Source organism: Apus apus, chromosome 1, assembly GCF_020740795.1.
Source record: "Apus apus isolate bApuApu2 chromosome 1, bApuApu2.pri.cur, whole genome shotgun sequence".
In the NCBI taxonomy this organism is placed as follows: Eukaryota; Metazoa; Chordata; class Aves; order Apodiformes; family Apodidae; genus Apus; species Apus apus.
In genome coordinates this window covers 144609164-144635989 of record NC_067282.1, presented here as the reverse complement: position 1 = coordinate 144635989, position 26826 = coordinate 144609164, and the positions used below count along the sequence as shown (strand labels likewise).

The window sequence follows — 26826 nt, the reverse complement described above, 5'->3', positions numbered from 1 at the left end:
GTTGAGCACTGTATAGTTTTTCACAGATACACTGCATCAACAATGATACAAACCACAAACCCAGTAATGTTTGAAGAGAGTAAGAGTTTTATTTTTCCCTAACAGCAAAATTTGCTCTGAAATCCTTCTAGATTTGCAATCCACAGGATATTTATTTAAAAGCAAGGGGAAGAAAAACAATATACCTAAGTGAAAATCCACCAAAATGCATAATTTCTCTGCCAAGTGCAACAGAAAGGAAGACAGGTAATAACACTGCTGGAGCCGAATGATGGATGAAAAGAGCTGACAGTTCTTAGAGACTGTTGGGGCAAGTTTTTGGGTATGGTGTCAGACAAAATACACCTATGCATCTTTTTTTCACCCTGGTACTATTGTGAATGATACCATCCATCATTACGTCTTGTACTGATTTTTCCAACTTTGAATATGAAGTAACAGTACATTAAAGAAGTGTGTAGGAAGTGCTGCAACACATAAGCAGAGAGCTAAGGTATCGTACCTGATAAGTTTTGGTTCCTGTTTATCCTGCTGTAACTTTTACAGTACTGAGAATCCACCTGTCAACAGAGATGGTATTCAGCAAGCTGGTATCATATAGCACTTGGCACTCTGTTCTGTGAAAATATCAAGTTCACTGCGAATAATGTTAATATGTTAGGGGAGACAGGGAAATGGAGGCACTTTAAAGAACATGCATTGGGACTACTGAAGAATCTAGTGAGAGGAAAGGCAAAATAAGTGTGGGGCTGTAAGGTAAGTATACAAACAACGCTAGCATTGAAAGTGTTACATTTCATTTATTAATTTTATTATTGTTTTAAATATTATGAGAAAGAGAATATTTTCTGCTAGCCATGGGATTCCTTTTTTTTTTTTTTTTTTTTTTTTTAACCAGGCCAATAGCTGGATAAAATGAGCAAGTTCTTAGATACATGAACTTTAAAGCAAATCTTAGACTTTCTCCTTAGATTAGTATGATAGTGACAACATTGAATGTCAAAGTAGTCAGAGAGCAATTTTCACTACAATATCTTAAAACCCTTAGCAAAGATAGAAAAAAAATTATAAGCAGTACATCATATAGAGAGAATCTGAGGAGCAGAGAGGCATAGTGATTTGTCAAAGGTAATTCAACAGGGCAAAAATGGAAAGTGCCATAATCCCTTCTCCAGTATTATATCCACTGAACCATCCTGGAATTTTGTGGCTTTCTACTCCATTTTAATCCTTCCTTAAAATTTCAGAATTGCCAGTAAAGGGTTATTTGTGGTATCACCTCCATGAGTGTTGCACAACCTTTCCTTAGAGGGCAGTAACACATCTACTGGCATCAAGTGCACAAGGTCTCAGAAGAGTAATTGCACTTCTACTGCCAGGTTTTCCTAAGGCAGTTTGGTCTAGGCCTCTTTGGACAGACTGTTATGAATGCCTCTGTACTTAGACTCCACTTCCAAAGAGAATTTGAAACAGGTGATTGAGTTTGGCTGGTCACTTCATAACTAGTGGATGACAGGAAGGTGGGGAATGATGCTGCTAAACTCCATTATTTCTTTGGCTCATTCTGCCTGTTACCTACTGAGTGCATCTACACCTGCATCACACAGCAAAAACTTGAGAAGTTAGAAAATATAGCTAACTTCTTATGCTCTTCTCACATTTACAAATAAGTAATTCCTTCTTTTTGGAAGGAATTTTTTAATAATTATGTTACCACAAACTTTAGGTAATGTAGTGGTTTTATACACATATATCTCTCCTACTGCATGACTTCAGATTGGAATAAAGCTTGCTTTTGAGAACTCTGAATGTAGTAGAGTTTTCTTTAAGAGGAGTGAGGCAATTTGAAAGAAAGTTTTGCTGAGCCTTTCTGTAGCTGTCAGACTTGGAAATAAGCCTCTTTTAAAAGAAAACTGAATCAATGCCAGTATTTTTATATTGCTATAATTTAAAAATAGATTTATTTTAACACTTTAATTTCTAACCTCATTGTAAAACTCCATAAACTTTTCTGTTCGTCATCAGGGATGTCTTAAAAAATTATGCATTAATGTTAAAATTTCTAGGAAATGTTAGTGATCACTGTTTGTTTTGCAGTTCAAGACAACTGCAGGCAGCTTAAAATGTCCCAGGCGTGGCTTTTATAGCCAGTGCTGGATCAGGATCAGGAAGAGGCAAAAGTAGCTTCATCCTCTTTTAGTGCTCCATGATCCTAAGCTACTCTAAGCCATCTCCAGGCACCTGTGAGCCATATCCACCTGGTCAGATCCTGAACAGTAGACCCCAAAATCATACAAAGGGCTCACCACACTGATGCCACTGCCAAGTTCCCATATGGACTATTGATGCATCTATTATGTGTTTCCAAAGACTGCATCTTCCAGGAAAAAAAGTACAGCCTTCAAGAGTGCGGGCTGTCATTAGGTAGCCAACTTCCACAGGCTTTAGGTCACTTTAAAACCCCACTCCCAAGATACCAGGGAACCCAGGAGCTCTGGATTTCAGACAAGGCAGATGCTCTTCTTAAGTTTTATTTGCTCCCCTAGCCTTCAGTGGCACCTAGTGGAAAAGAAGCAACTTGAAGAACAGTTCAGAGGGAAAAAACTGCAGCTATCCAATCTTTTTCCAGCTCCATCAAATAACCTTCTTCCCACCCCTCTAAAGGAATAAGATTGTGGAGTAGCTATATGGAAAGACGAACAAGCTACTGGTGTGGAGCAGAGCTAGTAACAACAGCAGCCTGTTCTGAGAAATGGTTGCCATTCAACATAAATTCAGAAGTTAACACATGGAAGGGGTAAAAGAGCTAAATGCAGCACAACGAAAAATCCAGCAATGCTGAAAGAGCAGGAAGGGTGCAAAAGTGACAGGGAAACGCGGATCTGACCTGAGGGCTGATTTGGATCACTTAGCTCTTCTCATTGGAAGCACATACAAAGACTTCTGCCTTTTTTACCAGTGCAGACACTGAGTAATTTCTACCCATTTACGCATCATAGTGGGCAGTTTAATAAAGTTGATTTTTTTGTTGTTTTGGGTTTTTTTAAGTTTTGTTTGGTTTGTTGTTAGTGGGCTTTTTTTTGTAATTTGTTTTTGTTGTTGTTGTTTACTTTTGTAACTATGCCTCCGTAATTTAGCAATTGAGATGAGATTATACCCTGTTCTGGGAGAACCCATGCCCAAGTCCATGGAAGCTCTGTGCCACATGTCTGTATTCTTGGTGAGTCCTTGTCCAAAAGCTCCTTGTTGCTTCAGCCACTCTTCAGGACTGGTATGTTGTCTTTTTACACCTCTCTAAGTTTCCCTGCCCCTTCTCCTCCCGTGCCCCTATCCCCCCACATTCTCACCAGCTACTAGAGTTCCTGATGACCTTCTGAGCTTGGTGCTGCCCATTTGCAGTTTTGTTGTTTTTTTTTCCGGGTCTTCTGCAATTACCTGACTTGAAGAAAATTCCACAACCTCTTTCAGAGTAATATTTCTTAAGCTTGTAGCTTGCAAGTCTTATTGACCACACTGAGAAGTGACCTTGTAAAGTCCATCTGAAAGTGGTCCGTGCTATCAGTGCTATGCTACCTGCCTCAGCTCTGCTACCAGTTGTGCTATAAAGTCACCATTTCCATTTTTCCTCCAAATAAATGTGAGACTTCACTGACAGAAAAGGCAATTAAACACACAGCTTCCACCAAACTTCTAAATATTAAGTGTATTTCACCGCTGGATAAATAACTCCATAGCTTCACTGAGGTATTTGAGGAGTAGCTACATGTGTTAACACCAAGTTCTTTAATGAGATCCATTAATGGACCAAAATAGTTCTTTCCACATACCGTGGTTTCACCGATTTTCTGTGAAACACTTGCTATGGTATTTCTGTACTCCACCCTCCCCAGTTTTGTACTTATGCATTCAGTTTTCCTTGACACTGTCATCTCTGAAAGGAAAAATGCCAACCAAAACAGTTCACAAGTAGGTTGTTTCTCCCATTCTACTTCAGCTGCACAATCAAACACTGATTTCTTTTCTTTTGGAAGAAAAACATACTGCTCACATATCTTTGGCAGCATTTTCACACAAAAACTTATTGAATGCTGAAATACTGTACAGGCTTTTAAAAGCTCAGTTTCTGTCTGTCCTGTGGTTTTAATCTTTTGTTATATATTTATTTTGATTAATCTCCAAATTCCTAGTGTGATGGATTGAGCATGTGGTAACTTTGCTGGGTAGGTCGTTTGTTTGTTTGCTCTACACATCCTGTCCTTTTGTCCAGTTTGGTATGTATTCACCCAATGGCACTGAGGCCAAAGGACAAAAAGAATCTAGACAGGCAATTTATCAATAGCTACAACTCAGTCCTATAAGGTTACTTAATTCCCAGCAGTACAGGTTAGCACTGTCTGAGTACAGCTTGTCCTTATGATGCCAAATACAACATTGCTAGAGCCTGCTTTTAGCATTAAGCCTGTGGTATCGTTCATATAAACAGCTTTGGTTATAACCCACAGTATAATAAAGGAGGGATTTTTAAGAGCACCTTGATTGCTAGAAAACTACACTACCACAAAATGGATGGAAATAGTGAATATTTTCCACTGTTTCTTAGACAAGTGCAAACAGATTGTTAGGGAAGACTAATGCTTCTAAATGTTATTGCTTAACAGTAGAAGTTCTGAAATTTAAGCCATAAATGTAAGCCATGACAGGCATGTTTCAATAAGAATAAGAAGTTGCTGTTAAACATTCTGATTTGAGGATTCAAGCTATGAACAGCATCAATGATAACAAGAAAGACAAAACATAGCTAATAGGATATAATATAGATATAGGGATTGATAAATAAGCTGTCCTACTGCCTTTCTTGTGATCATGAAGGCAGGAATGGACAATGCTCTAACTTTCAGTTATCAGAAATAAGACTTAATTATTAAAATTTATTTTGATGTATAATTTGGTACTTACCTGTGTTAGTTACCTTTAAATTATTAAATGCCACTTAAGAATTCTGTTATATAAGATCTTTTGTGCATTTTTAACTGCTGATCTACATGCATTTGGTTGGTCTAATAATTGCAAATCATTTTGAGAAATTAATGTTTTGTTTAATCATCAGATCATGAAGAGACCATCACAGGAAGAAGGTAGTCCTGCTGTTCCTCATTGCCATAAATCCTCCTGCCTAGCCACTGGGTCTGATACAATGTTCATGCAATTGCTCAGGGAATTGATCCCGGTAGGATGGGTGAAGAGGGTGCCACTGCTTTGAGGTACAGTGGTTTGGTATTTTGTGTATTTTTGTTTTGGTTTTGTTTCATCTGGGTTTTTGTTTAGTTTTGCTTTGTTTTTAATTTGGGTTAATTAGTGATCAAACTCACTGCAGCTGCATGAGTATTTCTCCTGACACTATAAAGAGGCAAGCACATTAATGGGAGCAGTCTGGAAGAAGGTAATAACACCATCCTTCAGCAGCAATGGGTTATAAGCTTATTAAAATCTATTGTACCTTTTTGTTTAAAATGATATATGGACATTATCTGTAAAAAAACCCAAACCAAAACCAACAAAAAAACCCCATGCAGTTGTGTCAGGGGTTTTGTTTCTTCTGGTCCAAACAGCTGGCTCTCAGGGAACCCTGCAGCATCTAGCCCACCTAGTGCCTTCCACCTGCCCATATGCCTCTGTGCACCTCTAATTTATATGTAAGTACACATATATTTGTGTGTATGTCACATATGTGGGGGGGGGAGAAAGATACTTAAGTATAAGGAAAAAAAGGACAATAAGGAAAAACCGCAAATGGCTGCCAGAAACAACAGCACAAACTGAAGGAACCAGTCAATGGTTTTATAAATCGAACTTTATTTCAAGGACCCTTTTTTTTTTTTGACTCGGTGATAAGTACCACACACAGTTAAGGTGAATAGTGAAGAGCTACCTTTGTCCATGGTTGTGGGGAGCTTCCAGCTAGAAGGAAGTCCTTTCTAACCTCAGCCTTTCTGTGATTCTGTGACTCAACAAAGTAAACAACCTCTCCTTTATCACTCAAATCAGAGAAAGTTGTTGTATGGGCAATAAGAAATCATGATTTATCAAGAAATTTGGGACCCATCAAAGTCAGAACAACGTCCATTATAACTTTATTCTGTACTGCAGTGGGCTGTGACTGACGCCTCTACTGTACTCCAGTTCAGATATTGACCTGCTCTCTATATTGGATTTTAAATGGAAGAAAAAAATAAATTAAAATTTCCTGAGATCTCAAGTTTTCTAACAAATGGTCTGTCTTATGTAGTGCTTTGAAATGCATCATATTTTCATATGAATATCAAAGTGATTTATATTTTTTTACTGAGTGACTTTATTCCTCCAGCACACTCAGTATTTTCCCTAACACTAATATGGTCAGTGTCTATCTTATTTCTTCCTTTTTGTTTCCTTCTGTTAAGGGCTAACACAATATAATAAAAGCTGTAAACAGATAGGTGTAATATCTGTTGATCTGCTCACCTTTAACTTTAAAATAAATTATTGTAATTTCCTCCCCCCTCTTGGACTGTGTTTCAGCTTCTAAAAACTATACTGCTTGTTGACATTATTTTAAAAAATATTTTAATACTCTGATAATATTATTTGGGGAATACACAGTGCATAAAGTACTTGGCAGGGGGAAAGCATATATCTATTTGCAGTTCCACTTAGTATGTTTCTGGGGCAGAAGAAAAATGTCATTATTTTATATATTTTTAATAACCAAGATCTTTTTTATTCTCTCAGACTCTTAGAGAATCACCAAAGTCATGCTTGAACCAACTAGTTTAAATTCACTTCCAAAATTTCTAATTTTAAATCTGACAGGATTAATTTCTTTCTACTCATTGCCACTAAGAAACAATATTAAGAAAGCTATACGTGGTCTGCAGAACCCAGCTCTGCACACAGGCAGTCTAGGAGCTTGTTTTGTGAAAGGTGAGACCCTCCCAGCCTAATTTTCCTACAGAGAGGAATAATCTCAGTCCTACTTACAGAATGGTGAAAAGACACTGTCTCTGACCTTTGTACAACACAAGTTGAAGAAAGAAGCATTTTGAAATTCATGTAAGGACTATTCAGCCTTACTAACTCCATCTGCTTATTAAATAAAATGTGCTTGGTTGAATATGCATCTCTTGGGGAACTTTCATTATGTGAGTAGCTGTAGAAGCCAGCACAGCAATAACACAGGTGGGAGTGAAAAAACTTTGTAACAACAGAGGGTGATGTGTAGAAAATCTTGCTTAGTGTCCTCCCTATACTCAGCTCAGACTTAGTTACTACTATGAAACCTTCCTTTCATAACTCTTTTAAAAAATCCATCAAGGACAAAATTAGTTGGAAAAATACTGCTATTTGGCACGATGAAGGTCCCACCTATCAAAATAATGTACAACTGTCCAGGACTTATAAGCCTAATTCCCCCAAATAGCTTCAGAAAAGTCAACTGCTATTTTTAGACTTTGTAAACTGCCAAGGGAAAAATAGAAATATACAGCTGGAACACTTCATACGTATCATTAACTAGAAAAGCTTATTTTCAAAGAATATTTGCAGATGCATTTTACAGATTTTCTTTCCATCATATTTTCCTGGTTTAAGAGTACCAGGATAAAAATTGCCTGTGGCCATACTTATCTGAGACTGCCCAGGACCCCACCAGCAATCTGTTGATGAGATATGGAACCCATGCTCCTCAGCTGGTAATTACTTCCCCACTAGAAAAGCGCCAGACTAGATGGGGGTGCCTGAGCCCAGCGTCCCAGTGATAGTCTACAAAAACCTTGGAGCAGATATACCAGTCCTATTTGGATAGGCAGGAGAAGGCAACCTGTCTTGGTGAACAATGTTCTTCTCTGATAAGAAAACGGGATTGAGGAGCATTAGCAGCAGAGGGAGAGATAATAAACAGACAAACCCCACCACCATCAGCACCCCAGCCAAAGAGGCCAGGAGAGGGAACTCTTAGGAGCCATTTTATACTAAGCACTATAGGCAGGAACACCATGTCCACTGGGGTTACCTGACCCACCCTCTTCCTCCCCACAGACACAACTGCTCTCCCCACTATAAACTGCCATAGGCCAGTAGCAGCTGGGGGAGGTCCTGGGTAGAGTCAGGTCAGTATGGCCATATAAAAGGTTTATTTTGGTCTTCTCAAACCAAGACACACCTGTAGTTGGCTCCTTGTTCTTTTTCTATCTGCTAAAGAACTGGTTGTTATCTAGGTGTCTGAACATAACAGGGACTGGTACTCCTCAAGTACTATGAGTAGCTGTTACTGCTAGGTGACTCTGGAGTTGCTAGCAGCCAGGAATGCTAACTATCTTCCAGGAATTCTTAGCACTTCACAGGATCAGTCCTGAGCTGGAGGTTGATATGAATCAATGTTGAGCATGAATGTCCTTCCTTATTAACAACACAGAAGAGTAAATGAAAGGCATGACATCAACCTGCAGTGAATATAGTGTGAGTTTGTATTCATGAATATCTGAAGATGAGAGGGAATTTTAAAATTAAAGTGGTCAAAAAAACCCCTTAAAAATAGTTCCCAGTAGTGGCACAGTAATGCTGTACTGAATTTAACACCTTGATACTACAGAATAAACATTAAAAGTGAGAAAAAAAAAAAAAAAAAAAAGCCTGATAAACCTATTGCCACAGGAAGGACTGCAAGAAGATATTTCCTGTCAGCATCATGGCAGACTGGGAACACTGACACTAGTGAATTCTTCTGCCTAGTCACCTGGTCCTGTTTGTCCCATTTTCCCCCACATTTTATCCATGATTAGTAAATGAGCCACATTGCTACTTGTGGCAGGTGACATATGCTGATCAGCTTTCAATAACATGTGCTCTGTTCCAACCCAGACAGTCATCCAGCCCAACTAAGGGACCAGATGAGCAGGGAATTCCATGATGATGAGGCAGGTCCAAGGCTAAGTTGTGAGATCAGTTGATAATTTGGGGCTTGTGTCAAGGGGGTCCATGGCCAGGATCAGTCATGGCTGAGCAAGCAACCAGCACTGTCCCAAACACAGCTTAGGGAGGGGTTAATGCTTAGGGCTGAGCTTTCATAGAGCCCCTGGGCTCATGAGCAAGATCTGAGGTGAGATCTCTGGTGAGGCTGTTCAGGGTCATTAAGGCTTGTTCATGCCCTCAGGGCCCTGAAACCCCAGGATACAGGCCATTGCTGAAGGAAGAGCCTGTTAACAATTTTTTTTTCACCCTTGAAGAAATTCTGCAATACCATCTAGCTATATTGTTGCCATTTAATCATGAAGAAGGTGCTAATTGCAAGCTGATAATTAAATGGTAACACAAATGTGTTGAAGCAAATCTATGAACTGGTTCAGCAGACAGCCTCTAATTGTGATGAAAAATGTAAATCCAATACCCACATCAACAGATGCAGTCATGCATAAGGAAAAGTAAACAAGAGCTGGGCAGTTATTGACCACTCAAGTATCTAAAATCACAGGAAATATCAGGATGGGGAGGAAAGGTGGTTGGAGGGCTACATGCATTGGGCTAGTATTACCTTATACTTGCCCTCAACTCAAATTCAAAAGTGGCTTTGGCCAATATCCAATTTATAAAAGCACTTAATCATGTAAAGAATCATGAAGAAACTTTGCAGTGAGGCTTAAAAAGCTCCTTACATCTAACGACATATTTGTGCGTCTCCATTTATTGGGGTAGACTTAAGAACCTACATGCATCTTTTCCAGAGTTTGGGTCACAGAGGCTGTGAAGCAGGGATGATGACATTTATGCTTTTCCTGATAAATGCTTCCCACCACATCACTGCCTGCTTTACATCATCAGGGCACAGACTGTCACTCGCTCTATGTGTATACACATGTACACATGTACATACACAGAAATATATATATCTAGAAAGAGAGAAAGGGTGTGTGAGGCCAGCATTGTAATCTGGCTGCAATGGCAATAGAAACTTTGTTTCAACGATATAGTTGTTTTGATACTTATTAACGTATGTATGTATATAAAAATAATAATTAAAAAAAAAATACACAGTGCCATTTAATCTTACCATGGCTTAGAGCTTAGTTTGTGTGTTGTGGGAAAGGAAGACAAGAGTGATGGGAGAGAGTTTGGAGCAGAACATGGAGGGCAGATTCATCATAAAATAGTTTGGGTTGTAAGGAATCATACGCTCCAGTGATCCACCACTCTCATATTAAAGAACTTTTTCCTAATGTCCAACCTATATCCACCCTTTTCTAGCTTAACACCATTACCCCTGGTACTATATTTACATCCCTCTGCTGTTGAAGAACACAGGACATGTGGGACTCTCACTAGAGTGTACACCGTGGATGATGTGATTGCACTTGGTGAGTTTTATTTCCTTGCCCTGGAAAACTCTGAGTCTAAAGTGCACCTCAATGCCTGGGAAAAGTCTTGTACTTGAAGTCCAGTGAGGGGCATTAGAAACCTACACATAATCAAAGGAATATTCTCCCCAAGAGAATGAAAATACAGTTATCTTTAGGGTTGGCAAACTTATCTGGAGGACTGTTAAATCCAAACCACGGCACACTGCTCCATTAATCACTGAGATACCTCAAGGCAGAGGGCCTGCAAGGATGGTCTTTTACATCTGTATTTCGATCTGCTCTGTACCATACTTAATGAAAAATAGAGGTCCTTTTATGAAAAACTGGGCGTAGCTTTCACCAGTTGATGGGAAATGGACACAGTGGGGGATTTATGTGGCAGATCGGCCTCTGAACCACCAAAGCCCAAGAGGATTAGCATTTCACACTGAGAAATGTGCACAGCAGTAGGTCTTGGCCCTGGGTGGGAGAGTCCAGCAAGTACTTACTTTTATGTTCTGTTTTCTGGACACTATAAATGAACAAGCAAAGCAGCAATAAAACACCCAAAACAAATAAAATCAGTGGATTGATTCTAATTCTGTTGGTGTAGAGAGGTTCTTAATAATAAAGCAGACATGGAGTAAAATAAATGTACTGCTCTATACTACTTCTTTATCATAAATCTGAATGTCAACTAAATGGTATTGTTGTTCTGTATCAAAACAAATTATATTTATCCAAAACAAACCAAGGCAGTTAGCTCCATATGTTTCTGTGGTTGAGATGCCCATTTCCAGCCCCTAATTTAAACTGAATCTGAACCATTTCATCTACATTTTATACTGCCATCAGTCTGGATTTTCAGACATAGACATATGTATGATTTATTTATATGAGTCTGAATAAGAAAGTTTTACTGGAAAACAAGCCCTGGTCTATACAGAAATTTTCTTTCCAGAATAATTATAAGGTTTTGAGAGTCAGTTCATTTAAATGGCTAATTTGTATTATACAAATCTGGTTGTATATAATATTGAGAGAATCATCTGGTTGGAAGTAAAATTACTCTTCATGGAAATGAGCTATCAAACCATCATTTCCTGGCATTAAACAGTGCTGTCATATTTTTTGCATTTGTGCTATAACAGCAATTCTCCTTACGTATCTATTTCTCCTTTTTTTTTTTTTTCCTTCTTCTTCCACTCACCTCTATGAGAATGTGCTGCTCTAATTTAGTGACCTGAGTGGAGACATCAAAACAGTAACAAACAATAATTCAAAATCTCATTAAAATTACTCAGCTCCAAGCAGTCTGGTAGTCATGAGAAGTATAAAACAAATTAAGAGGAAAATGTTGTTAAAATTGAAGAAATCAAAACCTTGATACTTTCTGTTTTTCCAATATTTCACAAAGATCGTTCCCTCTGTAGCTCAGTTTTCATCTATTTATAACTATCACAGCTAAAAACCAAATATTCAAGCTCTTTTTTGTGTCTCCTTCACCACCCTAAAGCAATCTCGTTTTAAAACCTGCTCCATGTTTACCAGCCCACTATGATCAGAGAGGAGAATGATGAGAGATCATGGAGGGATGTTGCTCCTGCTGTTAAGCAAAGAAGCTATGCTTTTATAAGGCATAACCCTATGGCCAACTCAGGCACTAGTCTTCATTAGTTTCTCAGTAAACAGTCTCCTTTTTTTAAAAGGGCAAAATGAGAGTCCTGATCTCAGTTTGGGCAGAAGTAAAATATACAAAAAGTGTAGTTGTCTGGCTTCAAGAGTATGGACACAATACCCATGAGCAGAGTAACAAGATGATGAGACATGAGACTCCTCCCTATCCATGCTGCTGGGGATGCAGATATGCCTAGTACCCATGGGCCAGTCTCAGGGAATCGCTGTCTCATACATTGACACAGCAAGAGGGACTTCACCTATAGAGGGACCAGCTGAGGGTGTGAGATAGGAAGAAAACAAGTTCCCAGAGGAGGAGCAAACTCATCTAACTGAAGTCTACCTGACAAGAGAAGTTCCTGAGCATGTTCTTATCGCCCAATAATACAGTTCAAAAGCTTCCAGATAGGACTGAGTCCTGGAAATGCTGATAGTCAACAGGACAGGTTTAATTGCCTATGGCTGAAAATGAGTCAAATTTACAGAAAATTCTAAGGGGTGGTGTTGTGTTTAGGGTTTTTCTGTTCAGTGAATATACAAAAATTTTGGAAGCTAAACTAATTTTCCTACCTAGCTTTCTGCTGATAATACAGTTGCTTCTCCATGTGCACATATTTCTCCACACTAGATGTATGTCCTTGAGCCTTTAGCATGAAGTTTGAACTACAATCATAGAACCATAGAATCATAGAATCCTAGGGGTTGGAAGGGACCTCAAAAGATCATCCAGTCCAACCCCCCTGCCAGAGCAGGGTCATCTAGAGCACATCACACAGGAACCCATCCAGGTGGGTTCTCTTCACTGATTTAACATTTTACTTAAAATGCCTTATAATTAAATTATTTCTTTAAGTTAATGTAGTCCTAGTGGGAGAGAATAAAAACATCCTATTAATTTTATAAGGAGCTGATCAAATATTTACCAAAATGCAGTTCTGACAAAGCTAGCTACAAATGATATTTAAAAAAACCAGATAAATATTTATGAAATATTTAAACATCTGGAAGAAAATATTTCAAAGTTGCATTTAAAATCTGCTTTGATAAAAAAGTTCCGTTTCAAAAATCAAAGTTAAACCTTTTGAATTCACCTAATTTCTCATAACCCTTGCTTGCTGCAATTGACCCCCACTGTAACTGCACTTGCTCTGAAGAAAGTTAAATTAGGATCACAAAAATGTTCTCATGAAGGTACACTACTTTATTTACTAATAGAGACAGATCTTCTAACCACGGACTAAAAATATTTACTAAGCTAAAATCAGTTGTTCTCAAGTTTGCCACCTCTCTAATGTCTTTTATGAGCATTAATAGCTCAATTTTCAAAAGCAGTTTTCCTGAGAGGAAAATGAATGCAAACAACATAATCATTCCTGTCCTCCTGATTCTCTATATTCATGTGGCAGCATCAAGGCAATTTGATTAGTACTGAAGCTTCTGCATTGAGAAATGGAAGGACAGTTTTTTGATGGAAGTTACTCACAGTCCGTTTATCTTGTATTCTGTTTCAAGAACATTTAACTTTCTATATTATCCCACAACCAAAAGTACTCTTTGTCCTACCAGTTGGAGAAATTATCATGCTGTGGGAATAATGTCTGTATACAAGAGTAGGAGAGTGGTGGAGTGTTATTTCCCTTCCAGAGTGGTAGCTGATAATTTAAACCTTTTCTGGTACATCGCACACTATTAAGAAAAATGCATGAGTTCACATAGTGATTAGTGTCCAGGACAAGAGTACCATGAGTTTCCAGAGTTTCTTGATTAAGGGTAAAACAATCTTGAGTCACAGTAATCTTAGAATCTTTACTATGTGATGCTCAGAAAATTCCCTGGTGTCATTTTGGACAGAACTGATTATTTTGCCTTCACACATTGTAGGTAGGAACGCATTTTTAATCTTGTGTTGTTTCATCTATTAGTCACTGAAGAACAGGGCTAACTGTTCAGACTGTACTGTATAAAGCTCATGGAGGTGCAGTGGTAGTCAGACATCCCACCATTCCCACATACACACTTTTCTAAATCTCCTCTAACCTAACTTCAGAGAGTCTGTCTGCAGTGAAATCTTTCTGCCTGGGTGGTGGGGACAGAGCAAGACTTTTTCTTCAGCATCTTCTTTTTCTCTCACAAGTGAGAAGGGAGCTCTGTAGCAGAACCTCACAGCCACTGCAGGACTTGGGAGAATTTTGAACTGTGGTCCTGTCCTCAGTCCCTTTCCTTCATCTTCTTCCTCCACCAAGAATGCAGAAAGATGTCAGAAATTGAGCCCTGTGACCAGGCTCTGGCCCTTACGTGTGTAGGACAAGCACCTGTCTGGTCTTCTCTGTTACTGTGCAGGGTTGAACACAGATTGGAGAGCAGAAATCCTTCATCAGTGGTGCCAAGGTCATGAGCAAAAGAAACAGTACAGTAGGGAGGAAGCTTGAAAGAGCAGAACAGGGCAAGGATGCAGAGAAACTGGGAAGAAACTGAGATTCTAGATGGGAGGTAGAAGGCAGTATAAGAGAGCAAGAACTGAGTAACAGAGATGTTGAATTGCAGGAGAAAACTATGAAGAGAAGACGAAGGAGAGGAGCAGGGTAGCAGCAGAACTAGGTGAGAGGAGAGTGGGATGCAGGCAGGCAATAGACACAAGGACTGAAAAGTTTGCAGCTACTGGTGAACCCTGCCCTGCACAACCTGGAGCTGAGCTCCAACAACTGTAAGAAAAAAGATCACATATAATTTTGCTTGTGCTTTTTTTTTATAATTACGGAAGCACGGAACTTGCGTAATACAAGAATGGTCCCTATAGAAAAAGTTACACAGATAAATAGGGTGAAGATATTGCTTACGTGACATTGTCAACTGTGACTATTATAAAACCAAAGTTGATAAGAGAAAGAGAGGCAAAAATAAAGAAAGAAAAAAGAAAGGAATAAGAAGATAGAACACAATACACTTAATGGAGGGAACCAAAATGCAGTGAAGATAAGAAGACAGAATGAAATTGGGAGATGAAAGGAAAGAAGATAACAATGAAGGAAAGTGCTAGAATAGAGTTTCTCAAACTTTGTGAAAGCATGGGTATGTTTGGTCTCATCTGACTCTGTATGACCTCTAGTGGTTCCAGACTCTTGGTAAAAAGAATAAAAATATTTAAAAAAAAAACTCAGACAGGAAGGAATCAAGATGCTTCGCTGCAGACCTGAAGGATGCAGCTCCAGCCAACTAAGTCCAAGAATGCAAAGTGAATTAATTACAGTAAGGGCTCTGTAGCCATATTTTTGTCACTGAAGTCCAAGGTCACTGGCTGATCCTGGTCTAGCAGAGTAAATCTAATTTTCATTTCACCCATATTCATACAGTAAGGTGATTTGTGATACTGTGCATTTGGCTTTAAAATAAGCATGCTACAATCCTCCCTTCAACACATCTGGAAATCCCCTGGCAGCCTTCTATAAAAATATGACTTCTTCATACCACAGTGACCTTCCTCCTTTTGCTTAAAGACTCAGAATTTCTGAGCTCAAAAACATTGTAATTTATATATTTGTGTCCTGCCATCTTTGAACTGTGAACTGTAACTCTGTTTTTCTCAAGTAATAAAAAATACAGGTAGGAGGAAAGTAGTACCTGGCATCTACACAGTGCCCAGAGTTTCTCAACCAACCTTCTTGGTGGATGCGATGAGTTTTGCTGGGATACAAGCACATGTCTACATAAACCACAGTAAACTATACTATTAAACTATACTACTAAATGATAGAGTTGTTAATAATTGGAAACACACCTGCCTGAGTATGTGCTTGTCCAACACTGGCTGCATGCAGAAAAGGCAGAGGGCTTGGCCCTTCAAGCCTAAGAAGATGGATTTTGTGACCTCCAGGTTAAGGAAAGATAAAAGTCTGCCTGGTCGTATGCTGTTCTCACAGGATGGTGAGGGGGCCTTGGGGACAACCAGCAGACACAGCTTCTGTCACATTGTGTTAAGTGACCCAACCTTTTCATGCACTTAGCTGCTTGAGATGAGCCAGGCCTTCCCCTCCATATTGTTGAGTTGCCCAGCTGATTTGAACAGTTATCCTAATATCAGAATCATTTTGCTCTCCAACCCTAATCAATGCCCTGCACTGCCCCAGGCATGTGTATGTCTAGCAGCATAGCAGTATGTAAAAATCCAGTTTAACTTCTACATTAGCAAAACAAAATAGAGAAAATTCTTTTCACGGAATTTTTTCAATATTTTTCAGCTATTTGTGAGAAAGATTTCATGAAAAAAGTGTCTGTGTGAAATCAGGACAGCAAATATTAAGTGAAAAAGAAAAGGAAACTGCCACTTCCCACCCTGTCTTTTGCAGTCAATTCCAGTTACTAAAATTAAAAACTAGACTATTGGTTTTGATACTTTGTTTTTCCCTCTCCTCATAGCTCTAATTTTGGTGAGCTGAATGACTACACTGTATTTAAAGAATAGGCTCAAGGCCAAAGTCCATGGCTTTCCATATAGCTGAAATAGTCCTGGAGCTAGCTGCACCTGGTGGAAACATTGGTTGGGTCTCCTGTGCATTAGTGGACACCTACCTATGACTCAGAGGTGCCATATAGCCATGAGTGAAACACAGACATTTAATTCTCAAAGATTAGAATAGGGCTTGATCTATAATGCATTGATATCTGCTGCTGTCTGTGCACTGGCTGCAGTGGGCAATGACTCAGGGGAAAAAAAAAAAAAAAAAAAAAAAAAAAAAAAGAAAGACTTTTATACGTGCCATGACATCAGTATTTTAAAAAGACAGATAAAATGTTCAGATGTATGGCTCCTGTGTTGTTTATAGCACACTTTTTATAATTAAAATCTCTGTTTTAAATGCACAGCAAAGAAATTCACTCATATTGAGGAGGCAAAGTCAGGTGTCTGTGTCCCTAGTTCACTTTCATCATTGCAGTATTTAACTCTAAGTGTATATCTTGCACTTATTTTAAGTCTGATTTTGGTTTTGCTGTTGTGATCTCCCATTTCCAAATAGCAACTGAGGGTCTGTAACCCCACAGCATGACTTTCTCCCAGAAACTTACCAGAAACCCACCAATCAGTGTAGGAATTCAGACTAACCAGCTGAGAAGGGTGCTGTTTTCAGATATAAAGGATCATAGGAAAACCAAGACAGAAAGGGTTCTAAAACAGCTCTAGGCTGACTGAGGAATTATTCAGGATGGAGTTTGTGAATTTAAAAAAAAAGACACCTCAGAGATACACAGCAAGTAGTTTCCACCAAACATTCCTTCTGCCTTCTTTTCAGGCAGTCCAGGTTTCATATTCCTTCACACCTGAGGTAAGTTTGCTTGCTGGTGCGTACGCCACAGAGTCGTTTGAAGAAGATTAACATTCTCTGATAAGAGAGCAGGAATTAATTGAAATGTTATCACTGAGCATCTCAGTCCATTATTCCCTGGATTTAAATCACTGCACTGCAGCCTGGTTATTGAAATACAGATTATCAAAAGGCTGCTCCCCTTGTGTGTATGCATCGCTGATTCACAATACAGAAATACAAAGCAGCTGCCATTGCCACTGCTGTATGAACTGCCTTTGCTAAAATTTTCTGGAGAAGGCAAAACCAGAAATTAAGTGATGGACACTTATCAGGCAAAAGACGTCACCAAAGCAAAACAGGGTTTCCAATTAATCTAATAGCCTGGAAAGAAGGGAATCTTTCTCAGAATACCCTCAGAGGTTGATTTTTTCATGTTCCTGACACAGCTTTCCTGCTTTTGCTGATAATCTATAAGTATCTCATAAATCATTTATATGTGCTGGTAATGTGACAGCCAGATGTATGTCCTTGCACCTTTTCCTAGGAAACTTCTTATAGAGATGGAAAAATGAAACAACCAAGCTAGAGGTAAACATGTACAACACTCTGACAGCAGTTATTGAAACAGGAATTCAGGTTAAAATGATGTGCATGTTAAGGCAAACGAATAACACTGAATTCCAGAGTTATAAGAGAGAGGAGAGGACACACAGCTTCAAACACTCCCATAGTTGTTGCCTAACCAAGCTAGCCACGAAAATTTGTCTCCTGGTCTAGATTTTGAAAACCAAAGTTAATTAAAGGTTTCAATTCTATGCAATGGTGAAAGTTCTTTAAGAAATAAAGATATTGGGCCTTGAATTCTGGAAAGAACTGGAGTGGCAGGGTGAAATCTAGCTGACAGCAGCTTCAAAGTTTTGAATTTCTCTTGTGAAAATAATATGCTTAACATATATATTAGAGAAGAGGAGTTTGTGGGCATCTCCCACATTGTGCCAGCTAGAATGTCAGCTTTCGCATCCATTCATAAAATAAGGACAACTTTGTTATATTGGGCAAGAGACAGCTAAAAGGAGGTAATCTCTGCAGGAGCCCATATTAGTCTAATTTTGCTATTTTGTCCTTGAGAAACACCTCATTACACAAACCATAAGCTATAAAGCTGTCACATGACATGCAACAGGCAACTGCCTGCCCAGAAATGGCTTTTGTCCATGCATGCATGGATCCTTTATATTCTGTAACAGAAAACACCACAGACTGCGTCTGTTTCAACTGACCAACTTCTAATTAGTGTTGGTAAGCAGGTCAAGTAAGTAATTTGCATTTGTACAATTTATTTCCTAGAAGTTCTGAAAAGAAATATGGTCACTTTCTCAAACGAGGTGGCCACTAAAGGATCTCAGCTGAAGACCACAAGATGTAATGCCTGGTCAGCCTACAGAGCTTTCTTTTCTAAATCCTTGGGATATAGTCTGTGCAATGAGAGATGTGGAGAAGACACCCCAGTAATACTGGGTACAAAAGTCCTTTAAAATATTTTTGGAAACTCATGGTATAAGTCAACCCTGGCAGAGAAAACTTAGCAGTGGAAACAGTGACTCTGAACAGAAGAGACAAAATGAGGTGTTTTAATTATTTTCCATTATATGGGGTAAAAACATTAAAACAGGTAATAAGAGTTAAAAACACAGTGCAGGGAATTACAGCTCTGTTTCTTTGAAAATGCAGCCCAGCCAGTTCCTAAAACATCTGACCCTCCAAGATTTTGGAGGTGTTAGAAAACACATATGAAACAGGAGGAAATCAGATCAAGAATAAAATCAGAAACTTGGCACAGATGTGTTCACAAATACAGTACTACTTGGTTATAATTCAAGATTTTACATTCAGTCAGGTTGCCCCTTATGTGACAACTGTAATTCCTTCAACACGTCAATATTATCTTGATGGATTTTTTCAGTCAATCTTTTTAAATTTTTTACAACCAGTTATTAATTATGAGGTTTTAAATAGAACAAGTGGCATACATTTTTAACAGCACAACGCTGTACCTGAAGAAAATCTAATAAATCAATCATTATTTATTGCTACTTTATTTTTATTTCTATGTAAAGGCTCCAGTCCTGAAACTGACTCTGCAGATGGGTTAAAGCAATGTGAGGCCTTGGAGTCAGCATAAAATGGGGCATGGTCCTACCTGCCTACTATAGCCTTTTCCTTCCTTTTGTAGTGTTTCTAGTAATTGCCTTGAAGAATTCTGAATCTAAAGAACAATGTAGATAAAAGCCGGGGATGGGGGGAAATAAAAATCCATTTATTAATATTAAGCAAAAATGAAACTGAAGACTAGGCCTAAACTTTGGAAATTTGGGGGTTTATAGGTGTCTTTCAAAAGGAATATCTCTGGGAATTAAAAAAAAAACAATAGAATAACCACATGAAAGAGGACATATGTTGTAAAAGTAGGCAGGATAATGTTTATTATCAAGGATATAAAGACTGTGAAAACTGGATCCAAAACTGCTTTAACACTTGCAGATCATCTTATTAAAAATATTTAACTGCACAGACAAGGCTGATGTTAAACATTAATTTCGCAATGATAGGTATAAACTTCAGGGCTTATTTGACATTCTTGTTACAGGTGTAAAGAATTCAGATAAATGGTCTGATGGTTCATCCATGATAGGTCTCTGTAGTTTTTTCTTGTGGAACTTCTAGTCAGCCAACTGGTATCTTTGCTCTTCACTGGAACCAATGGGAATTTTACTTGTACCAGAGTTTTAGGAACCAAAAGGGAAGGAAAATAATTCCTTGCCACAGGACTTAGCAAGCACACTTGGTGAGACCTGAGACTCCAGCAAATACTAGACATCTTAAAGAAGTTTCTGAAGAACTATATTTATTTATTTATTTTACACTAATAACATGGAGACCTTTTCCTGACCATCACTGTCCAGAATTAAGCTAGCATTCTCAGAAGTCAGATATATGTGACACCTTACCATTCATCCAGTGATTCACCCTGCTGGTTCGTATCTGGTCTTCTTTAACAGTTTCTGTGATAATCTATAGCATGTTTTGCAATACCCGGATGCCAGAAGACCTCCCAGAGCTCTGTTACATCCATAGTTGCTCTGTGCCACTCCTCTTCCCATTAATTCACAAGAAAAATGCAAGAAGCACCTAGCTAGTGAGGTTTTTCTGGTGTGTGATGGGTTTATTTTTCACTCTTGACTATTTAGCTGCTGATTCCACAACACAGGATGTGTGTTGAAGAAACAGAGAGTCACACAGGAATCTATACAAAAATCTTGAAAGATAGAAGAAGACATGTTAAGCACCTCAATGTGCATAAAAGACAGGCTGCTATTTTGGGCTACCTAATGCACACTCTTCTCTCTACCTATCACAAATATTCCCACTGAATTATCCATTCCATTTATTCCAGTGAATTATTACTCCCTAGTGTAAATAATGTCAGGAGTTCAGTCTGAATCCAGACTTTTTTTTTTTTTTTGATTAGTCCTCAGGTTATATTTAACTAGCTTGAATGTGTTTTGTGTTCCAGTGCTGGACTGAACGGTTTCTATAGATGATTCTTCATGCCTGCTTTTCTCATGACTGTTTTGCTGTGACTCCTTAACATTCACTGTATGAAATGTGTTGATTCATATGAAGGCCAGAAAATTTTTTTTTTTCCTTTCTGTGTCATGAAGACTTGAGTCTAATTTTTAGTTCCAGGTTTACAGGAGTAATGCTTGTTGAATTCTGCTTCAGAGTTCTCATTGTATACAGCCCAGATCTTGTGTGCTTAAAATTCACTGGATTTATGAAGATGCTAGAAATATTGCTGGAAAGCAAATTTAAAAAAAAAAAAAAAGTATAAGGAGCCTTTATACCTCTCTTTACAAATCTGCACTTCCTGCTCAGGCTCTGAGAAAAAAAGAGGGGTTTATTCCTTTATTCTTGCCCTTAACCTGAAATAGGTAGAAAATGCTCACTCTTTCCAAGGTTAGCAGGACAAATACCAGCAAAATAGGACTGTAATTTGCTGCCTCTTAAAAGCCATGATGAAATGTTAATGCTTTTATAGCCTCATAAAATTAAGAAAGTCTGTACACAGTGAGCCTACTTCTATATATAGGTGCCTCACTCATCATCCACAGATGGCAGGTTTGAGATGTCAGACATAGTGGCTCAATGTTTTACTATGTTTATCTAAACCATGTATTTTTAATAATATACTGCATTCCGTGCTTATTTACAGCTTTCCTAGTTGGAAGGAGGAATTGGTTTACATTTGAGTAGAGCAAGTATTTAATTTTCCGGTCAAGATCAGGCATGAATATCAAGATGGAGCCGAGGACTATAGAATCAAGGATCAACAAATAGTGAACTAATGTGCCAAAGCTTGTCAAGCATAAAAAATAAGGCATATTTTTCATTAACCACATCTGGCTTGGCAAGACAAAAGGTGCACACTGGTTGCTGAGGTGGTTGCTGCCTCCTAAAATGGGCAAGGGGGAGAGTTCTTGCCTTTCTATCAATAGCATTATTACTGCTAGTATCTCTCCCCTCAGTCTACTATCCATATTCAGTTACTGTTAATTCCATATATTTCAGCTATTTGAATCACAACCAGAATCCAATAGCTAAAAAATTACTGGGAGCAAAAGATATATGGGCAAACAGGCTAGGAAACCAATAAAATAGTCCTCCTTTGTGGGGAGCTAGTTTTCAAATGTAAATATCAACAATAAGACTATAGATGTAGAGTAACTCTCATCACAAAATGTTTTACAAATTCATAGAAATAATTTCATACTCTTTCAAAGTGCAATGTTTGAAACAAAGCTGTAATTTTATAAAGCACATCAACATCACTAAATAAGCTTAGGACAAGTAAAGAAAAGGGTTTCTACAGGAAGCACCATCAGCAATAAGGCACAAAATAAAATCCTGTACTGAACTGAAAATATCTTAGGAAAACTTAGTGCAATGCAAAGGTATTACGAGGTAGACTAACACCAGAGCTGGATGAATGCAGCCTCAGAGCCTCTCTTAGGATGTTCTTACTTTCATAGGGGACTATGGCTTCTACAGACAGTCCAATTTAAGATGTTGGTAATATCTGCATGACTGTCAGCATTTTCTGTACAGCAGAAACTAAATTGTGAATGGATAGTCTATTCTGCTGAGGCAAGTCCTTATGCACAGTTTACGTCTCTCTCCCCTGAATGTCCTCCTCCATGACACTGAAGAGCCTCTCTGTACTCATTCATCAAGCCTTCTTTATCAATATCATTCTCCCAGCTCTGCCATTTTCCTTTGAGAAAGCCAGTTTTCATTTCTTAAATAAATACATGAGAAGGAAGGTATCCCAGAATGCACAGATCTAAGAGAATGTGAAAAACTGCAAGAACTACTTGATTATATATTATATGATGTGAAATAGAGAGTGAAGGAAAGAAGAGAGGTTCAAAGAAAAAGCTGAAATTAAACACTGCCTGGTTTGAAAGCTAGGGCAAGTAATAAACTTTGAGGATGAAAGTGAAAAAAAATATTAATGAATTTGTGTCTTTGAGAATTTTTATAAAGTAGATCTTATGAAAGCACCATGGATCCTCTGGCTGCAGAGGAGCAGGATCACACATTGATATGCTAGTAAAAAACCAGCACTCCCTGCACTCCTGGATCACACACTGGAGTGAGTTATTGATTAATTGATCCCTGAAAGGATATAAAATTGGTAACAGACATTTCTTGGAGGCTTCTGTGCAAGCACTGGTGCAGCCCATGGCTGCTTCACTTGTGAAACTGGTTGGATTTGTAGCACAGGGCAAGAAAATTTGCAAGCCTTCTTACCGACTTGTATGATTCTATATTTAATGTGCTGCTATAAAAGTCTCTGCTGCAGAAATGGAGTTAAATAGAATTTGTCTAAGAAGTCCTGGGTTCAAACTGACAAATTTTATCAAGCTGCACATGGCCAGGGAGCCTGGAGATGTCATGAACTCTGCCTTTAAAATGTTCAACAAGGACAGGGGTGAAAGTGAGTAATTCAAAAACACAGAAAAAATGTTTAGTCCATTTTATGAGTTGCACTCCTAACTTCCTTAGATCCCAGAGTCATAGAATAATAGAATCATAGTGGTTTGAAGAGACCTCTGAAGATCATTGAGTCCAACCCTTCTGCTGCAGCAGCAACACCTACGGCAGATCACACAGGGATGCATCCAGATGAGTCTTGAAAGTCTCCAGAGAAGGAGACTCCACAACCTTTCTGGACAACTTGTTCCAGTGCTCCATCATTCTAACAGTAAAGAAACTTTTCCTCATGTTGAGGTGGAACTTCCTCTGTTGCAAGTTGGTGCTGTTTCCCCTCATCCTATCACAGGGCATCACTGGAAAGAGACTGGCCTGTTCTTGACATCCACCCTTCAGATATTTATAGACATTAATAAGGTCCCCTCTCAGTCTTCTTTTTCTCAAGATTAAACAGCCCCAAGTCTCTTAGCCTTTCCTCATAGGACAGGTGTTCCAGTCTCTTCTTAATCATCCTTGTAGCCCTCCAGTGGACTCTTTCTAGCATATCTCTGTCCCTCTTGAACTGGGGAGCCAAGAACTGGACACAATGCTCCTGATGTGGTCTTACTAGGGCAGAGTAGAAGAGAAGGAGAACCTCCTTTGACCTGCTGGCCACACTGTTCTTAATGCATCCCAGGATAGTATTGGGTCTCTTGGCCACAAGGGCACATTGCTGCCCCATGGATAACTTGTTATCCATCAGGACTCCAAGGTCCTTCTCCATGGGGCTGCTTTCTAGCAGGTCAACCCCTAATCTATATTGGTGCATGGTGTTTTTCTCCCCAGGTGCAGGACTCTACACCTATTTGTGCTGAACCTCATTAGGTTCTTCTTTGCCCAGCTCTCCAGTCTTGTCTAGATCTCACTGAATGGCTGCACAGCCTTCAGGTGTATCAGCCAATGCTCCCAGTTTCATATCATCAGCAAACTTACTGAGGATGCAGTCTATCCCCTCATCCAGGTCATTGATGAAGATGTTGAATAAGACTGGGCCCAGTATTGACCTCTGGGGAACATCACTAGTCACAGGTCTCCAACTGGACTCTACACCATTGATCACAACCCTCTGGGCTCTATTGTTTAGCCAGTTGTCCATCCATCTCACTGTCCATTCTTCTAATTCATGCTTCCTGAGCTTATCCACAAGGATGTTATGGGAGACAGTGTCAAAAGCCTTGCTAAAGCCAAGAAAGACAACATCTACTGTTCTTTCTGCATCTATCCGTTCTGTCACGTCATCATAGAAAGCTATCAGAGCAGTCAAACATGATTTCCCCTTGGTGAATCCATGCTGGCTACTCCTAATAACCTTATTTTCTTCCATGTGTTTAGAGATTACCTCCAGAATGAACTGCTCCATCATCTTTCCAGGGACCGAGATAAGACTGACTGGTCTGTTTCTTGCCCTTCTTGAAGACTGGAATAACATCAGTTTTCCTCCAGTCCTCAGGCACGTCTCCCATTTTCCAGCTTTTGAAAGGCAATGGAGAGTAGTCTAGCAATGTCTTCTGCCAGCTCCTTCAGCACACATGGGTGCATCCCATCAGGCCCCATGGATTTGTAGATATCTGGTCTTGTAGTGGGTCTTTAACCCACTCTTCTACAATCAAGGTGAAGTCTTCCTCACTCTCGACTTCTGTGATCTGGAAGGTTTGGTAATCCTGAGGGTCAGCCTTAGCGGTAAAGACCGAGGCAAAGACAGCATTAAGTAACTCTGCCTTCTCCATGTCCTACATCACCAGGGCACCTGCTTCATTCAGCAGTGGGCCCACATTTCCTCTGGTCTTCCTTTTATCTCCAACGTACTTGAAGAAGCCCTTCTTTTTGTCCTTGACTTCACTTGCCAGTTTAAATTCTAAGCAGGCCTTAGCTTTCCTTGTTGTGTCCCTACACTTTCTGACCACGTTTTCGTGTTCTTCCTAAATGGTCAACCCCTTCTTCCATGATCTATAAATTTCTTTCTTCCACTTAATTTTGTTTAGTAGTTCCCTGCTCAACCATGCAGGTCTCCTGGATCTCTTACTTGATTTCTTACTCTTCAGGAGACTCAGATCTGGAGCTTGGAGCAGGTGGTGCTTGAATATTAACCAATTCTCCTGTGTCCACTCTACTTCCAGTACCCTATCCCATTGGTTTTCTCCAAGTGGTTTCTTGAAAAGGTTTAAGTTAGCTCTTCTGAAATCTAGGGTTTTGACGCTGCTAGGTGCTCGGTACCTGCTGCACATGTTTCTGAACTCTACCATCTCAAGTGAATGTGAATGACGTTTGCTGCAAGCAGAGCCTCCAAGAAATCATTCTCAATCTTCCAAAGCAATTTTCCAGCCTCTGATTTTTGGTATAAATTCCTTACATGTTTATTCTTCTCATGTATGGAGTAATTTAAATGGAATGCAGCTGCTGCAGGGAATTAATCAGAGGAGGTGGCTGAACTTCACTTCCAAATCACTGGTTGAGACTGATAGAATTGGTCACAAGGGTAGTGGAGTGAGAAGGCTTCAGCTGTACAGATGTGAGCCACAGGGACAGGAAACCACCTTCACCTTTTTTTCTTTGGTTTTCAAAATCCTGGTTTGCTATCTGATGGCTGCAGGTTTTATTAGCATAATTCTTCCCTGTGCTTTATCACTAATTATATTCCACATCGTCTCAGGAGAAAAGCCCTTTCTATTTCCTGCCAATAGTAGCTTGGTGGCCTGAAGTCTATATTCTTTGGCTCAGGTAATATTCAGAGGAAAGATCCTTCAACCCTTTATCACTTTTCTTTCTCCTGCCTTTGAAATATGAGGCTACAATATACATATGCACACATGCAGACCTACATCATGGAAGAGCATGAGAACAAACAGTAAGTACTGGAAAACTGTTTCTTCTGAGCTGCAGTTAAAGAAGCTAAGCTGAAATTTCAAAAATACCCTTGAAGATGGAGATTGCTTGAATTTTTTCTCAGACCCCAGTCAAACAAAAAACATTAATATGCCATCCTCTTAACACCCCTTTTCCCAGAGGTTGTGTCATGTAACACAAATAAAAAAATATTATATTTTTCAAGTAACCTTACCAGTGACTTTTAGCTTTCTGTATTGAAATTATTATTCTGGGCTAATGACATCAGTGGGACTTTCAGGATCATGCTAATGCTTTGAGAAGTCTGTCTGATAAGATGCACTTTAGCTAATTGAAACTTCCTCATTTATAAGCAAAATCAAACATTCTGCATTTGAAGTTTCATTTGGACAAAAATAGTTTTGCCATGTTAAAAACAGTGTCACAATCTTTCTATCTGTTGAACAGGTTGATCAGCCTGAAGAAGAGAAGACTCCAGGGAGACCTGCTATCTGAAGGGGCTACAGGAGGGACATTTTACAAGTGCATGGAGTGACAGGACAAGG

General features: G+C 39.1%; 1 long non-coding RNA gene across 1 annotated transcript; it reads left to right on the top strand.

Annotated features, from left to right (window-relative positions):
- The first annotated feature begins 712 nt into the window (after positions 1-712).
- LOC127394757 (uncharacterized) lies at positions 713-26826 on the top strand. The gene is made up of 4 exons (XR_007891682.1): positions 713-756; positions 3138-3220; positions 5108-5261; positions 26729-26826. It is a non-coding gene; the product is annotated as an uncharacterized LOC127394757 (long non-coding RNA).